A 16,481-nucleotide genomic window follows, 5' to 3' on the forward strand; every position below is an offset into this window, starting at 1 on the left:
GGGAGGGGGGTCTTTCTCGCGCGCTGATTCCTTTTTAAAACGCGACCTTTCCTCGAACGATAACGTTTGCCGTGGACGCCACTTTAAATGCAAAACGTAATCTACAAGCGGGGTCGGATCAGAGAGGAGAAGCTTGAAACTAGACTGCGTATGGGGAGCAGGGGGTAGCCGACATCGATGCGAGGTAAACACTCTTTGTGACCCAAGAAAGAAGGAAGCCGCCGGAACCATGCGTGAATTATCCGACTCTCACGCTGAAAAGCAAAGAGACCGAGCTGCGTGTGGGACAACAACTCTAGCCTATACAATACGCTGTGTTTTTCCCAGCTCCCGACGCGATGCAAGGGATCCCCACTGGTCTACCCCCTTCCTGCTGCAACCGTACGTAAATGTCATCATTTTCATTCATTCATATTTATAGGCGCACCAGATGATGAATCACGCGTACACTCTTTCGATGATTATAATGTGACATTACGGAAGGCCTTGTTAAGCGGCACTGTTTCAAAAAAGACCCCTTCAACTTGTTTCCAGCGTAAGTCAATCAGCGAATGGGCATAGGCAATTAGAACATAGATAAAATGAAATACGTTCATGGCTACGCCACTGCATGTGTTAACCTGTATGTTCTCGTTCTTGTAGACTCGGGTTCGACAAGTTAAACATAGATAGCGAAGAAATACCCAAGGTACAATGAGCCCCCCTCCGATGAGAAGGAAATTGGCGAAGCTTGCACTAAGCCGTGCAAGGCTTCACACAGCGAAACGGGACGATACTGAGTTGTTCTGTGTTGTTTCTAGGCCTTAGCTAGGTGATGAGGGTTCTTTATAGGTTGCCTCTCGGTCGTTGCTAGGCTTTTGCCCGAACTCCACAGACAGAAACTCGCGCTGAAACCAAGCGTTCGCAGCTCTCATAGATCTACCGGCATGTCGTCGTTGGCGTAGGCCTTCCATCGCTTCGGGGTCTTCTCGCAACCACCGCTGCCTTTCCAGTTCCCTTATGCTGGCCTAACTATAGCCTTCTTCATTTTTAGTGGACCGGTGGTGAGTAGTGGGACTTGCCCAATTTCTGTGGCACGTACCCGTTTGTTGGGCTAACTGTAGACATCTTCACTTTTAGTGGACCACTGCTGAGTAGTGGGGTTTGCCTAATTCCTGTGGCACATACCTGATAGGCCACACAGGGCAGGCCACACAGCATAGGCTGCACAAATTATGGCTGCCTTAAATAGCTTCGCTTTTAAAAAGAGAGAGCAAATATAAAGAAGTAAGCGGCCTGTAGCACGAAGTAAGCACTCCTGCCCCTGAACATATACGAGAGATGAGGCGACAGTTGTAGATAAACACCCGAAAAGCCCGGATCGCTTTGTGCCTGATATTGTTTAAGGCATAAACGTCAACAAAATGTAGCAAAACCTCATTACAACTAAGCCATATGTGACATGAAAATATATTCGTTATATCCGAAAATTCGGTATAAACATATATTCCTTATACTGTATGAATGGCAATACAATTCCTCGTTTACTTCGTCACAACCTAAAATGCGTTATATCCGCGGATTCTTTGTATCGAGGTTCGGTTCGATCATGCGCTTCATATCCGCAACGTAATTATTAATCACTGGGAGAAACCGGACCAGGATAGTATAATGGTTAAATTTTCCTATATGACTAATAAGGATAACTTAGCATCGTGTTGTTGTCGCCAATACATTAAGCCAACGTAACCATCCAGAGCTGTGTCAAAGGACTCTGGCCGCGCCTGCGATCCTACACGCGTTATCATCCCCTCCACTAAAGCGACGCAACGTTCAAGAGGCGACAACTTCACGCGTACTTGCGCATATGGGACTTCAACATGATATCGTATCTACCCGCATACGCTTCGCGTTATAAACCCAACGCAGGCCGCGCAACAAACAATGCTCGCCGCGGACATCCTTGCCTCTCACGCTCGACCTTTCCTCGTTCGATCGGAAGCACGACAACCGTTGGTCTCGCGTGGCGCCGCGACCTTTAATCTCGCACTTCCTCGTCATCGCTTCGTGATAGCGCGGGGTGCATATGCAACCCCGAAGGCGGCGCGTCTCGAAAGCGTGCTCCCGCCGTTCTCACCGCCCATCAGTCATCGGCAGCGGCGGTCGCCGACAACACGTGCACGTCTCTACTTCCTGGTATCGTGGCAGGTCAAGTAGAAAGAAACCAGGGGCGGAAACACAAAACACCGGAGGAAGCGAAAGAAGCACAAACAAAACTATCAACGTCCGGTCATCGCCAACGCGGAAGTTGGCTATCGCGAGGGAGGAGGAGGACGGGAGAAAGTGGCGTGGAAAGTAAGCGAGACTTCGGCGCGTTTCCCGCGAGTGCTCCACTTGGCGTATTCGCGATTACGTGAGCGCGACGCCGCCCGCTTCCAGCACGCGAAGAGCTTGTACCCCGCGTACACGTAATACCGGCCAGCGCCCGCTGGCTCCGTGAAGGGAGAATATATGAAGCGGTGGCGAGAGAGAACGACACGAGAGGATACTGCAGCTAGCCGGCCGCCGCCGCGGCCTTCTCCACCGGTCAACCAGGAAACACGGGAAGTAAAGAGATGGACACTGCGGGGAGCGAGTGGGTAATAGGTTCAGAGAGAAAGGGAGTGTTGGCTGTTGCAGGCCACGGAAGAAAAATAAAAACGAGCGAACGGCGCGCGCGCGCGAGTCAAGATCATGGCGAAAGGAAGGAAGTGGCTGCTGCGCGCCAGCGCAGGACAATGAGCGCGCTTTCCGATGCGGCGGCGGCGGCGGCGCTAGGCCAACACCTTGAACTTGAGCGGCGCGCCGGCGCCGAATGCCGCTAGCCGCGTTGTCTCGCCGAGTCTGACTTCGTGTGGCATGTCGAAATCGTCGTTTCGTTTTCTTATTCGGCCGTAAACATCCACTCGGTACGCCCACCTTGTCGTCTGATTGGCGGCAGTGGCAATGACAACGTTTTCCGGAGTGATCGGTCTTTCGTATATGGACCGTGCGACAATGCTCAAGCGGCCGCTGGTTTAGAGGCTGCATGTTTTAAGATCGCGGAACGTGTCTCGGTTCTGAATATTAGACACAAGTCATCAATGGTTCACGCGCGAGAAGATTTGCCGTCGGCGAAGCCTACAGCCTACCTTCGGGACCCTAAGAGGGCGCGTTCGCGTCAGTCGATGACGTGCAGCTTCATTAAGGAAAATGAAAGCGTCGAAGACAAAACGCCAGGCCTGCGCGGAGAAGAGCAGCACAGTCACAGCGAAAGCTGGAAGAGCGGCATTTCTAGAGCGCGTTATAAACTCTCTTGTGGCTACTAATACAAGTACATTAGCAACGTACCCACTACGCCACAAATCATAATTTTTGGGAAGTTGGGAAGCACCTACCACGACATTATTCGTTATTCTGCGGAGAAGCGAGGTACCATCTGTAAGGCATTATGTGCATTTTGTTGATGTGACGGTTGATGACGATGAAGAATCATGGCTGAGCCCTTTGTAACGGGTTGGCAGCTTTAAACGACCCACTGGTTAAGTAATTCATATTGTGTGACGCCCGGTCGTTATTTAACTGTACCACCACGCTTTATAAAATACGTTAACTGGAGTAACGGAGAGCGAGAGAGAGAGAGGAAATTAGCTTTATTGAGAGCCTGAGGAAACGGATCATGACGAGCCTTATGGGCTTCCTTGGCAACCAATAGAAGTGCACTTGCGAGGAAGCCACTACGCTATAAATCATCACAATTTTTGTGAAGTAGGGAAGCAGCCACTATGCAATTTTTAGTCATTCTGCGGAGAGCCGCGGTACTCGCTAAACACCTGTAAGGCATTATGTGCACTTTGTTGATGCTGTGGCTGATGACGATGAAGAATTATCGCAGAGGCCTTTGGAATGGGTTGGAAGCATTCAACAACCCACTCGTTGCGCAATTCGCATTGTGTGACGCCCAGTTACAGAATTCGCGTTTGTGTGACACCTGGTTATTATTTTACTGTTCTACCACGCTATACTACACATGTTAATGTGGTTCCTTCCCGACATGAAGCCTGTATAGGGTCTTTTTGCAAAGCAGTTTGAAGCACCGGCATGGCTTTTTTTTTCTGAGGTAGAACGCTGGGCTCCCACGCAGAGGGCCCAGGTTCGAACCTCGTTCCATCCTGGAACTTATTTCCTGTTTTTCTTATTTCGTGCGATAGCGGTTAAGGACACCGGCGACGGCGGCGGACAACTACGGCGTCAAAGACGGCCGCTGAAATGATCTCATAACAGCTTTCGCTGTAAAAAAGAAAAGGCATCTTTTGCCCGTAGCAATGCAATTCAAGCGTAGCAATGCAACGCTGTGTTGCTATACATTCGAACCCGAATATAAAAAGCAGATTTATGCACTTACACGCGTGATCAAAAAAATAAAAATTACTAGGAAAGCAACAATAATATCTGCTCTTACCCGACGTGGTAGCTTAGCACGCAAGGCATCACGCTGCTAAGTTCAAGGGTGTGGGTGCGATTCCCGGCAACGGCGGCGTTATTTCGATGGGGGCGGAATCCAAAGGACACCCGTGTGCTTCGATTCAGGTGCACGTTAAGGAACCCCAGGGAGTCGAGATAAAGAAATGTTTATTGTGGCAAAAAAGCTGAGAGGTCGGCCTGAATCAATCATCTGGTCTGCTACTCAGCGTTAGGAAAGGGGAGGGGGGAAGAGAAGGTGCTGATGAGGAGGAACGCGGCGATGAAGCAACACCTTGAATGTCCAGAAATTATTTACAGTCTCTTGTCGAGTTCTCTCTCGCGCAAAAACTTGTTCAGCGCTTTCACAATATCGCGCTGATGACGAGGTGGTGGTCCCAACAGAACTTTTTTCTGAAGCTTGTTGTTTCTTAGATTTCAACAAGACGGTGGCCATCGGATTTCTTTGCGTGATATATCGCGGGAAATTAATAAGGAGTCCCCCACTACGATGTGACTCATAATGATATCGTGGTTCTCTCACGTAAAATGCTGAGCAATTATTAATATCTGTCCTTATCCGCATACAGTTGCATTCCTTAGAGCCTGCCAGCTGACGCCCCGAATGCGATGCATCCCATTTACTATTAGACTGGACTCAATCCGGTTCTTTAACCATTCACAGCATGGTTTTCGTAAAGGTCTATCATGCGAAACCTATCTAGCCATCTTCCTTTACGATTTACACACTAACAGCGATCACAACGTGCAGACCGAGGCTATCTTTTTAGATTTTGCCAATGCATTTGATAAAATAGCACATAAAAGATTAATACGAAAGCTCAGCCATTCAAACGTCGATCCCAATATTCTCAAATGGATTAAGGCATTCCTGACTAACCGCTCTCGAACCGTTCTTGTTAATAACAAAACCTCAGGTGTGCCACAAGGATCTGTCCTTGGGCCCCTTTTGTTCTTAATTTATATTAATGATTTGCCTTCAACAGTATCAGCTAACATCAGAATGTTTGTGGACGACTGCGTCATTTATAAAAGTATAAATAATCTCCTCGACCAACAAGCTTTACAGAGTGATCTTAACCACGCCTACTCTGGTGCAACCAATGGCTAATGACTCTGAATCCTAACAAATGTAAATCTGTAACCTCATCGCGACGTTCCAACCCCATTTCTTTTCCGTGCTCAATTTTTGGTGTTCGCGTCGAGGGCGTTATCTTATTTAAATATTTGGGAATGAGCTTATGCAGTAACCTGTTGTGGCGCACTCATGTTATACTAACATCGTAGCATCTGCCAGTAAAACACTAGGATTACTGAAACGGAACCTCCGTCATGCCCCCGTCCACGTAAAGCTACTGGCATATAAATCGCACGTCCGGCCAAAGCTCGAGTACGCATCTGCCATCTGGAGCCCACACCAGTCCTGCCTCGCCTCTGCTCTGGAAGCAGTCTAAAACCAGACATGTGCGTGAGCGCGCCGTCAATCGAGCTGACAAGAAAGGAATTGGATTTTTTAAAAGTGATAGGAAGGGTGACCCGAGGAGGATGGTTGAGTCTACATGGCCTGGTAATCTTGTAAATATATTCTTTGTACTATACTCTCACGTTATCGTTGGCTACATGTCTTTCACATGTGTCATGATATTAAAAAAAATAATAATAATCTCGTACTTATGCGCCTGCGTGCATTGCTTGCTTTTTCCTATATTTTTCATGTGACTGCTTCGTAAATAAATCATTTATTGGAAGTTAGCGCTGCGTCCACGTTGTATCTTTGTGTTCCTGTCCCTTCTGTGCGCTATAGGTGTTAAGACGTGCTGCTAGATTCAATTCCATTCCACCTATATCTATGCCCGGACTTCTGTCTACCGAAAGTAAGCGTACACAGGTAATGCAAAAAAGTTAGCGTATCATCACTGAAAGCAGAATCCGGCTCTGTCTTCGCCGTCGCATAGCCACGCTGTCTTTATTCAACAGTTCCTTTTTTAGAGTGATATCGGCCATCCACCTTGCATCGTTCCCCTTGCACGCATACCTCATCGCGGCGGACATGAACTACAAGTGTCACGCTCACGTGCCCGCACTGTTGCATTTTCCTCTTCATTTTTCCCCACGCAGCATCAGATTGAAACGGCCTTTCCCATAACATTACAGCTATCACTATTCCATCAACCTTCTTGGATAACGTAACCAATTTTCGTTCCGATTAACGTCACCTCGCTGTACTGTAATACCACCCTTCTTGAGGGGTCCTTATGGAAATAAAGCTGATGCGGTGATGTTATAAGCGAGGTTACTTAGATGGGTGCGGCTCCGTGAGAGTCTCAGGCGTGATACAGAAGATCCTTTTCTTTACCCTGTTTGGTAATATCGGCGTTGTACTGTACATGCTATATTCCTAAGCACTGGGGCGTTGCTTTAGGTACCGCGGCGACATTGCACCGACCAGAACGTTTCGCGCGAACCACAATGCCACGTACTAATGGGCCGCTTTAAAAGCGAGAGGTTTGGGGACCTTTACCGCACGTCATTACACACGAGCTCTCAATCGTGTCATTCTGGTGCAAGAGTTACGTTGACTGCAGGGCTACGACACCGATATCTATGCCCGGACTTCTGTCTACCGAAAGTGAGCGTACACAGGTAACGCAAAAGAGTGCAAAGTAAACCTGTGTACACAGACCAGACTGCATTACTATCGCGCCGCCAGCGATTAGAGAAAGTACGCATAATCTTGACCCCAATTATGACCTTCTTTTTTGTATTTCTTCGTCTTCACCGAGAGCCTTTCTCTGCGAAGAAATTTTAGCTAATTGGTAAAAGTCCAGCCTTACGCACATCACTTCGTAGTTCTAAGAGTCGTCATTGCTGAATGAAGTATCTGCTGTCACTAAAAGAACGGCTGAATTGATATAACCGAAAACATTCGTTCACACGCTGCAGTAGCACGGGATAAAGCATGATATCACACCTTTGCGCCAATAATCACACGTTTTTCTACGGGCTCCTTTTAAACAGGAGTAACGGGGACTCTCGCTTCTTTCCTGCTGCGCCGCCTTCTTAACGCTGTCTTTGCTTCTCGGCCGTCACCTGAAAACTTTCCGGGAAGCCACGTTCCGCGGGAGTACCATCTGCAATCTTTTCAATATGCGAAGAGCGCCCAGTTATTGACTTTATTTTTATCACCGGCTGCGTATAGTGCCTGCGCATTAATGCGAACCTAGAGGACAAGGCGCGCATTCAAATGAATTTCTTGTTTTTATTGATTCTACGTTCTGTGCTTTTTTTTTTTCGCGGGATTTTCATTGTTCTTGATACCAATGCTGATGCGAATGTGCTTACAGAAACAAACGAATGAAATTCCCGACAAAATACAATTCGCGAAAATAGGGACCGCACTTCCTCCTTGTCATGTGCGCCTGCGGGGCATCGCAGTCTCAGAGATGGCAACAAAACGTTCGCGCGGCGAGAAAGGCAATAAAAATGGCGCTATGTGACAGAGAGAATGGAATGCAAGCGGCGTTACGCCGGCGGAAACGGGAGCGCTGGTCGCCCGCTGTCGAGTCAATACGCGCGTGTCCGCCGAATGCGCGATTCAGATCACGCAAGTCGGACAAGGCGCCTATCCGCATCGTACACATATATCTGCGTGTGAAGCCGGCAAAAAAAATAAAAATAAAAAAAGATATCATGTGGTCTTTCGTTGAGCTGCGCTTTGTAAACGCTTGCTGACTCCGTGGAGCGCCACGAATGTATGCTTCGCGCGTAAACGGAAGACAGGAAATCTTCTCGTTATTCGAAGCGCGCGCGCGTGCGTGCGTGAGTGCGTATGTGTGTTGGCATGTGTGTGCGTGCATGTGTATGCTGTGTGCATCTGTGTGTGTGCATGTGTGTGTGTGAGTGTGTGTGTGTGTGCGTGCTGTCGTGCGTGCGTGCGTGTGTGTGTGTGTGTGTGTGTGTGTGTGTGTGTGTGTGTGTGTGTGTGTGTGTGTGTGTGTGTGTGATGAGAGAGATGTGAGAGAAAGAGAGAGAGAAGCGAGCATTTCCTTGCCCATTAAACGCACAGGAAAGTGAGCAGCATGCTAGAGGCGGTGTTGCGCAATGCGCGTTTACGACCATTTTGACGACAGTTAAAATCAATAACGGTGATGTGAACACCTTGTTCCCAGCTCGTAACCTCCTATGCCTTGCCGTGTCGGTTTACCGACGAAGGGGACAATGAAGCAACGGCTAACAGGCGACGAAACAAAGTTCACCGAAGGAAAGCAGCTCAAGACATACAGTGGCAGGCGTGCGGACCTTCATGCATATATGGAGGAGGCGCGTGGGTTCCGCTTCCTTTGTGTGCGCGAAGATCGGATATCTTCTTTCCGGTAGTCGGTGCACTGTTCGGGGCCCTCCTAGTTCAAGAAGTGTACGGCTGCCTGTCATTCGTTTTTCACGCTCCCGGAAGCGGAACTTTAGTTGTGAGCTTCCACGCAACTGAAGAGGGCAGCTTCGACACGTTATTTTCCTTTTGTCTAACGCTTCCTGTACACTGTAAAGGTGTAGTTTATGCCTAGCGTTCAAGCTTCACTTCAGTTTTGTGGCACTCCATGGTATCGGTGAAAGACAATATTGATAGAATGAGACAGAAATTTTTATGCTATAGTTAGAACCTTATAATACTGGGCGGTTACTCGGAGTGAGTTTCAGATCATCTTTTTTTTCGGTAGTAAGAACACAGGCTTAGAGTGGTATATTCACAACACAGAGGTCAATTTAGCCACTTTGCTCCGGACATCGACCCACACTGCCCTGAGTGCAATGCAGAGTATTGCTCGCTAGCACACATGCTCTGGCAATGTTCTGCGTTACGAAATGCTCCTTCTAATAAACAAGAGGACTGAGAGGAAGCCCTCAAAAGCGGCGATCCCCAGGAACAACTAAGGGCTGTCCAAAGGGCCCGCGAACGGGCGGAGGACCATGGTCTTCCGGTCCCAACGTGGGCGCGGCCCGCAACGACGAGTTTGTAGTTCCTTTGGACCTTAATAAAGTTTGTTGACTGACTGACTGACATTTGACTCAGAGCGAGAGGAGGAGGAGGAGGAATAAACTTTATTATCGAGAAAAAATTTTTTTTATTAAATCAGGTCGTTTATTGAAACGTTGTATCTCTCGATTCACTCTGACAACACCAGCGCAAGCTTTGTAGAAGTTGATCAGTAGCAGCCGAAGTTAGGTATAGATTTCTTTTTTTTAATCTGTATTGTCGTTGATCAAAAGTAGAAGTCAGGAAACTTTCTTTTTTTCTTAGTTTCTCGTAGTCGATAAGGCGCAGCCGAAGGCGATAATGGCATTTATTTATTTTTTAACACGAAAGTGTTTTATGCCGGGGCCCACCAAGACTTCAGTGACGTATTTCCGTCACGGAAATGACGTCGAAAAAATATACACAATCAGATGGTAAAGAAAAAAAGGTACCGTCAACGGGCATCGAACCCACGACTGCTCGGTTCGCAACAGCAGATGCCGGGCACGCTATCCACTGCGCCACGGTCACAGACTCCGGAGGTTTTACGAACGCGCCTTTTATATCTACCATTCTCCCGGTCGGCTGGGTGGTGTTGACCTCTGGGAGTGGTAAGGTAAAGTAATTCGTCATTGCTGTGGCCTCCGCGACTAGCACCTGCAACGCGTTACGCGTCGGTCCCATTCGGCGCGTTTTCAATAGAAGTTGAATTTTGTCAATGCCTTAACACACCGCGAGGTGGCGACCTTTGCCCAAGCGTCGTAAAAGCGTCGGCCTCGCTCAGCATCACGCCAATACAAACCAAAAATAGCTCTGCGACGCGCGCCTGCCTTACCTGGCTGTAACACCGCGTTCCATGCTCACGCGCTCGCCCCGAGAAAAATCGCGGCCGGGCTACCAAGGCGGCACGACGCGCTTTGCGTTTCTCTAGTCCGGCCGTGGTGTTCAATCACATTTTAACATGCCGCGGGATGGCGACCAAGTTCTGCGTCCAATATGCGACGCTCTTCTGGCTATCACACCTCGTTCTCTGATGACGCTTTCACCGTTAACTGCTACAGCTACCGCAAAGGTTTGTTGAATCATTTAACATGGACGTTAGTCGTCGGGATGGAGATGTACCACCAATCATCAAAGTGGGTGCATACACGTTAAACAGCGCCAGTAGCTGCCAGACATCAATATACATTGTGCAAACTCTCTTATATCAATGTACAGTAAGCATTCATTTACTTCTATAAGGGCACGCTTTAGTTTCGTGTTATTCCGATTCCTATAACGGAGGGATCAACCGTATTTTATTTTTATTGATTGATTGATTGATTGATTGATTGATTGATTGATTGATTGATTGATTGATTGATTGATTGATTGATTGATTGATTGATTGATTGATTGATAATAATAATAATATCTGGGGTTTAACGTCCCAAAACCACGATATGATTATGAGAGACGCCGTAGTGGAGGGCTCCGGAAATTTCGACCACCTGGGGTTCTTTAACGTGCACCTAAATCTAAGTACACGGGCCTCAAACATTTTCGCCTCCATCGAAAATGCAGCCGCCGCGGCCGGGATTCGATCCCGCGACCTTCGGGTCAGCAGTCGAGCGCCGTAACCACCAGACCACCGTGGCGGGGTAAATTGATTGATTGATTGATTGATTGATTGATTGATTGATTGATTGATTGATTGATTGATTGATTGATTGATTGATTGATTGATTGATTGATTGATTCATTCATTCATTCATTCATTCATTCATTCTTTTGTCTCAGTAGAGGGTGGGGATCAGTAACAGAATTGTACCCGTCGTGAAGATAAGTACCCGATTACACTTACAATTACTGCGTTAAAATTTTATTTTATAGCAGTGAATAAAGTTGTGATGTCGAGCCTCGTGCTCCAAATGAATCACGCGAATATTCGCGAGGTGGTATTCAAATGAGTACTTCTTCCTTCTTCCTGTAGGTTAACCTCCTGAATGGCTGAGTTCTTTTCTCAGACCAGGGCGAATTGTTCTAAATGCGACGCTTTGCTTACGAGGAAAACCAGTTGAGGCTACCTTAAGGAAACCAACAGACGATGAAGCCAGGAAAACTATAGGGGCATTATTTGTAGCCTTAATGTGGTAATCATGATATAAATGTAAACAAATGAAAATGGACGGAAAGACAACTTGCCGCTAGTAGGGACCGGGCCTGCAAAGCTTCGGATAACGCGTCCGATGCTCTACCAACTGAGCTACAGCCGCGGTCATCCTCCCGTCCCACTTTACTGGCAATGTAAACCTAGAAGTGTTAGCTTTATACGCCCCCCTCCCCTCCCTGATACTACAAATATATCCCGATTGATATTATAACCTTTTTTTTTCATAGCAGTATCAGTTAAGTAACAAAATTCGTTAGCATATGAGAGAGTAATCTGGCGCAAGGCAGCATTTATTGTAGCTCGCGGAAAGACCATCCTGCAGAAAACATAAAACAGGATTGCTTTTCTTTTTCTTTTGGGTTAGGTTCGGTAGACTGCTCCGTTTTCACGAAAAATTAACTACTAGATTTTCTTTACCCAGATGCTAACTCTGAAAACGCGTTGCAGTGTCATTACATGCCAACACCAACCTTCGGCAGTACTGTCGGCATGACAACGACGTCGACAGCAGTGTATAGTGTCTGGAATGCGTTCGTCGAGCAGTGTCAGGAGAGGCCACCTTTCCGGCTTCTGCTGCCTTCCGCGATAGTATATAGAAACAGGGTAAAAGTTAACTAATTGCCCAGTCAGTTTCCACAGCCGCACACATGCGCAGTCGAGCGGGCAGCAGACAGCCTCGCGTGACCACGGTGGCTGCCTCCTCGACTTTCCTTTCACAGAGGCCCATGACAAGACGGATTGTTACCAGTTAGCAAGAGGCCGCATAGACGTGCGCGAACTGCAACAGGCGAGTGTACGTTAGTTTTGCCGAGACGGGAACGCGACTTCGGATACGCATGCAGTGGACGGTGCAGTGCCGGTGAGTAGCGATGCGATGACCGAGCCCCTAGACTCTCTGTCGGCTAGATGTCGTTTGTGCAAGACAGGCTTGAAAAAGGAAAACTTCCGGCTCTGTCTGGCACGTTGTTCACCGCTAATTGGTTTGTAAAGATAGTTCTGGCTTTGCTTAGAAGTTGCCGTAAACTTACTTGCATGAGGTTTGCTCTCACGTGCTCGCAAAACAGGCAGCCTTCTTTCTTGCTGTGTGTACTTCGCTCTTTTATCGAAACCATTATCGAGAAAAGTGAGAAGCCGTAATCGTGAGGTTTCGAACCCCTGCAACCCACTCGACTAATGAAATCGTATTATAACCACTCTCGATCCAACAGCCTGTTAGGTTCTAGCGTGCACTAACAGACCAAACTATTAACAGTAAAATCGAGGACCTTAAGCACAACGAATCTCTTAACCGCTGTTGTCTTGCTCTCGAGATGTCATTGCACAGTATGGGAATAGAGTCAGAGAAAGAATCATACAGTGAGGACTAGAAGCTTACGGAAACAACTTTCTATTTCGTTATCTTGTCACGTCGCTAAAGTCATAACTTGACGAAAAGAAGAAAAGAAAGGATCAAACGATGGGTATTGTGGAAATAAGTGCGATATTTAACATAGACAACTACTCGTAATCGCATGTTACAGAGACCACAGTGCTCCAACATTGGGGGGACATACAGCGCTATTGTACCAACGTCGCTGGGCCGCACTACTGTCTCATAATATTTTCTTCAATTCTGTGATTCGCTGATGACATTGCATTGATGAGTAACGCGGGAGACGAATTACAGCTCATGATTACCGAACTGGATACGGAAAGTAGAAGAGTAGGTCTGAAAATTAATATGCATAAAACTAAAGTAATGTGGAACAATCTTGGCAGAGAACAGCGCTTTGCGATAGGCGGAGACACAGGAAGTTGTCAACTGGACAGGTAGTAACCGCGGAGCCCAACCATGAGAGTGAAATAACTAGAAGAATAAGGATGGGATGGGGCTCATTCGGCAAGCATTCTCAAATCATGAATGGTAATCTACCACTATCCCTCAAGAGAAAGGTATATAACAGCTGCATCTTACCGGTACTTACCTACGGAGCAGAAACCTGGAGACTTACAAAGAGGGTTCAACTTAAATTGAGGACGACGCAGCGAGCGATGGAAAGGAAAGTGATAGGTGTAACCTTAAGAGACAGGAAGAGAGCAGAGTGGGCCAGGGAACAAACGGGAGTTAAGGACATCATAGTTGAAATCAAGAAGAAGAAATGGATATGAGCCGGGCACGTAGCACGTCGGCAGGATAACCGGTGGTCATTAAGGGTAACTGACTGGATTCCAAGAGATGGTAAACGCGTGAGGGGGAGACAGAAAATTAGGTGGGTAGATGAGATTAAGAAGTTTGTAGGTATAACGTGGCAGCAGAAAGCACAGGACCGGGTTGATTGGCGGAATATGGGAGAGGTCTTTGCCCTGCAGTGGCCGTAGACAGGCTGATGATGATGATGATTTTCTTCAAACTTGCACGCAGCGTAATCGGCGCTTTTATTCTCAGACGGGACAGTCATGTGCGCAGCAAAACAATAACACGCACCCTTTGCCCTGCCTACGATGATAGTTCGAGCAATGGAAACCTGCGCGTCTCAACAGCCGTAGAGGACGTGTGAAAAGGAAGCCACCTACTTCAATGTAAAAGTATAGACAATGCTCGAGGACTAACTCGCGTCGGCCGGGCAAGTGCTTCCCCCATTCCTCTATTCAACTACCCACGTCCTATCTAATGCTCTTGGGTGAAGGTTGTTTAGTATAGCAAGCAACACGGCAGCAAACCTGAAAACGTTTGCATGAAACTCGAAGTGTAATGCTACATTGTCGTGGAAGAAAACAACTTCGAGGCAATCGAAAGTCTGGCTGGGCTCAGCTTGGTTCTGATTTATTGACAAAGCAAATGTCAGCTGGGGCGAAACGAATCACGTAGTACCACCACCTTTATCAAACTTGTTCGTAGAGTCGAGGTCCACCCTACGGCTGCGTTCGCTTGTCTGCGAAGAAACGACGGCAAGACAAACATTTGGCGACGCCTTCGTTGCACGGACAACAGAAATGGCCGCCCACAAACGTCAATAGCGCGAAACCCGGAAGCATCTACACGGGCCGGCCGTACTTACATGATGGGCCACCGGCGATTGAACAGTTCAAATGGCCGAAGTGATTGTTGTCTGAATGTTTGCTTTGATTTTATTTATTTACCTTTGGTTCGTTAGAACCACACAGACGTTGTTTGGAGTGGGCTCACGATGACTTGTCGGTCTACTCAACCTGCCACGATTACAGTTGGGGGGTCACTGGATCACGCCAAGGCGTGGTTCGAGAGTCAATCGTTGTTCTGTAGGGAAGTGGGTGTCTTTGTTTATTTTCGGCAGTGTACATGGCTGAAGAGATAGACATGGTAGTTTGCTCAGCCTTAGGTCACGGAGCGTTAGTTCTTATTCTTCAACGAACAAATCGCTGCGGGTGACGCAGGTTAAATTTTGACTTTTTTTCGTGCTGTTACATTTCTTATGTAATTATGACCGACTCCCGTCCCTGTATTGAAGAACTGAAAGTTGGATCTTAGGCTGGAAACAATGATATAGAAATTGCCGCGAGTGTATTCATGAGGTATGGGTCATGTCAACACACTTGAAGTAGAGGGGACCATGGCCAACGTACCTATGCAACACGCTTGTAGCTCGAAACTGCGTGCTGACTTTCCTTTTTTTAGTGTGATTACCTTCTGAGAAGTGCTCTGGGATGGTCAGTAACTACTTCCGCGTAGTACCAGCCCGTAGTTCCACGGTGTCAGCGCCAGTTTTCCTCTTTTTTACGCTTTACTAAGTCCAGCACGACTTTACTGACACGTGACAAGCAATCATCGGAGCCGAACAGGAAAAACAAAATGTACAAGTGTAAGCCGGTTACCAAATCTTATCCTTGCTTTGTTTGTCAACAGAAGAAACATCTTCCTGGGTGTTTTTAAGAAAGGCTAACACGTCACTTTCGATCCTCGCTTAGTTACGCCAGTCTGTATATTCGTTGGTGGGTAGTGCGGAACAAACTGTCGTTATCACGCAACCGGTAGAATCAATACATTCCAACGACAAACTTCGCATTTGGACGTCATGCCGAGAAACGAACTTGGTGCGAACATCAATATTTGAGCCCTGTTTTCCCGAGCATAATTTTTCATCGTCTTCAGACGACCGCAATAAGGATGACGTCGATATTCGAGGCCGCACCTCGGTTACTGAGGATGTCGGTGGTTGTTAAATATTACCTTAATGCAGTGGCCAGTGAAGGACCGTAACGCATAATTTTATTGTATACTATTCCCATTTAGTGTGTGCGCTTGATTCTCTTCCCGTTTCTGCGTTTTTTTTCTATTTCTGCACTCGTATTGTCTAACCCCTTTGAATAACAGCCCAGTGAAAACAATCTCCAGTTGACGTAACTTCCTTTCTTTATTTCCGTTCCCTCTCTATTTATTTATTTATTTATTTATTTATTTATTTATTGTGGTGCAAGAAAATTATTTGCCAACGAGCTTCCCTATGAAAACAGAAGTTTGGAATTCACCAGAATACAGCCATATATACACAAGAAACTTATGCGGAGGTTCGTCGCATATAAAAGTTCGCAGTTCAATTAATTACGCTTATCCAGCCATTCAGTTAGCGAGAGCCCTGACAGAGGCAACTCATTTACTCAAATTATTTATTTGTACAAAGCCGTAAAACGCGCCGAGCAGTTGCGCCACATTACATTCGGATTATTACGGAGAGCCTCACAGGTCGCAATGCGTAGGTGAAGCAACCCTAGATTGCGGCAATTTGCCTCGCTCCCTTTGAGTCATTTATCCCGGCAGTCACGTGACTTAGCTGATACCATCGACAACTATAGAATTGTTCACGGAAGCCTTTTCTCACGTGC

General features: G+C 47.2%; 1 protein-coding gene across 1 annotated transcript in view; it reads left to right on the plus strand.

The window, feature by feature from the left end:
- The first annotated feature begins 320 nt into the window (after positions 1-320).
- LOC119393601 (acetylcholinesterase-1) overlaps positions 321-16,481 on the plus strand; it is a 37,106-nt gene continuing 20,945 nt past the window's right edge. Inside the window, exon 1 of the mRNA XM_037660709.2 lies at positions 321-381. The gene's annotated coding sequence lies outside the window, so the exon portion shown is untranslated. The remainder of the gene's footprint in view (positions 382-16,481) is intronic.

Source organism: Rhipicephalus sanguineus, chromosome 5, assembly GCF_013339695.2.
Source record: "Rhipicephalus sanguineus isolate Rsan-2018 chromosome 5, BIME_Rsan_1.4, whole genome shotgun sequence".
NCBI lineage: Eukaryota > Metazoa > Arthropoda > Arachnida > Ixodida > Ixodidae > Rhipicephalus > Rhipicephalus sanguineus.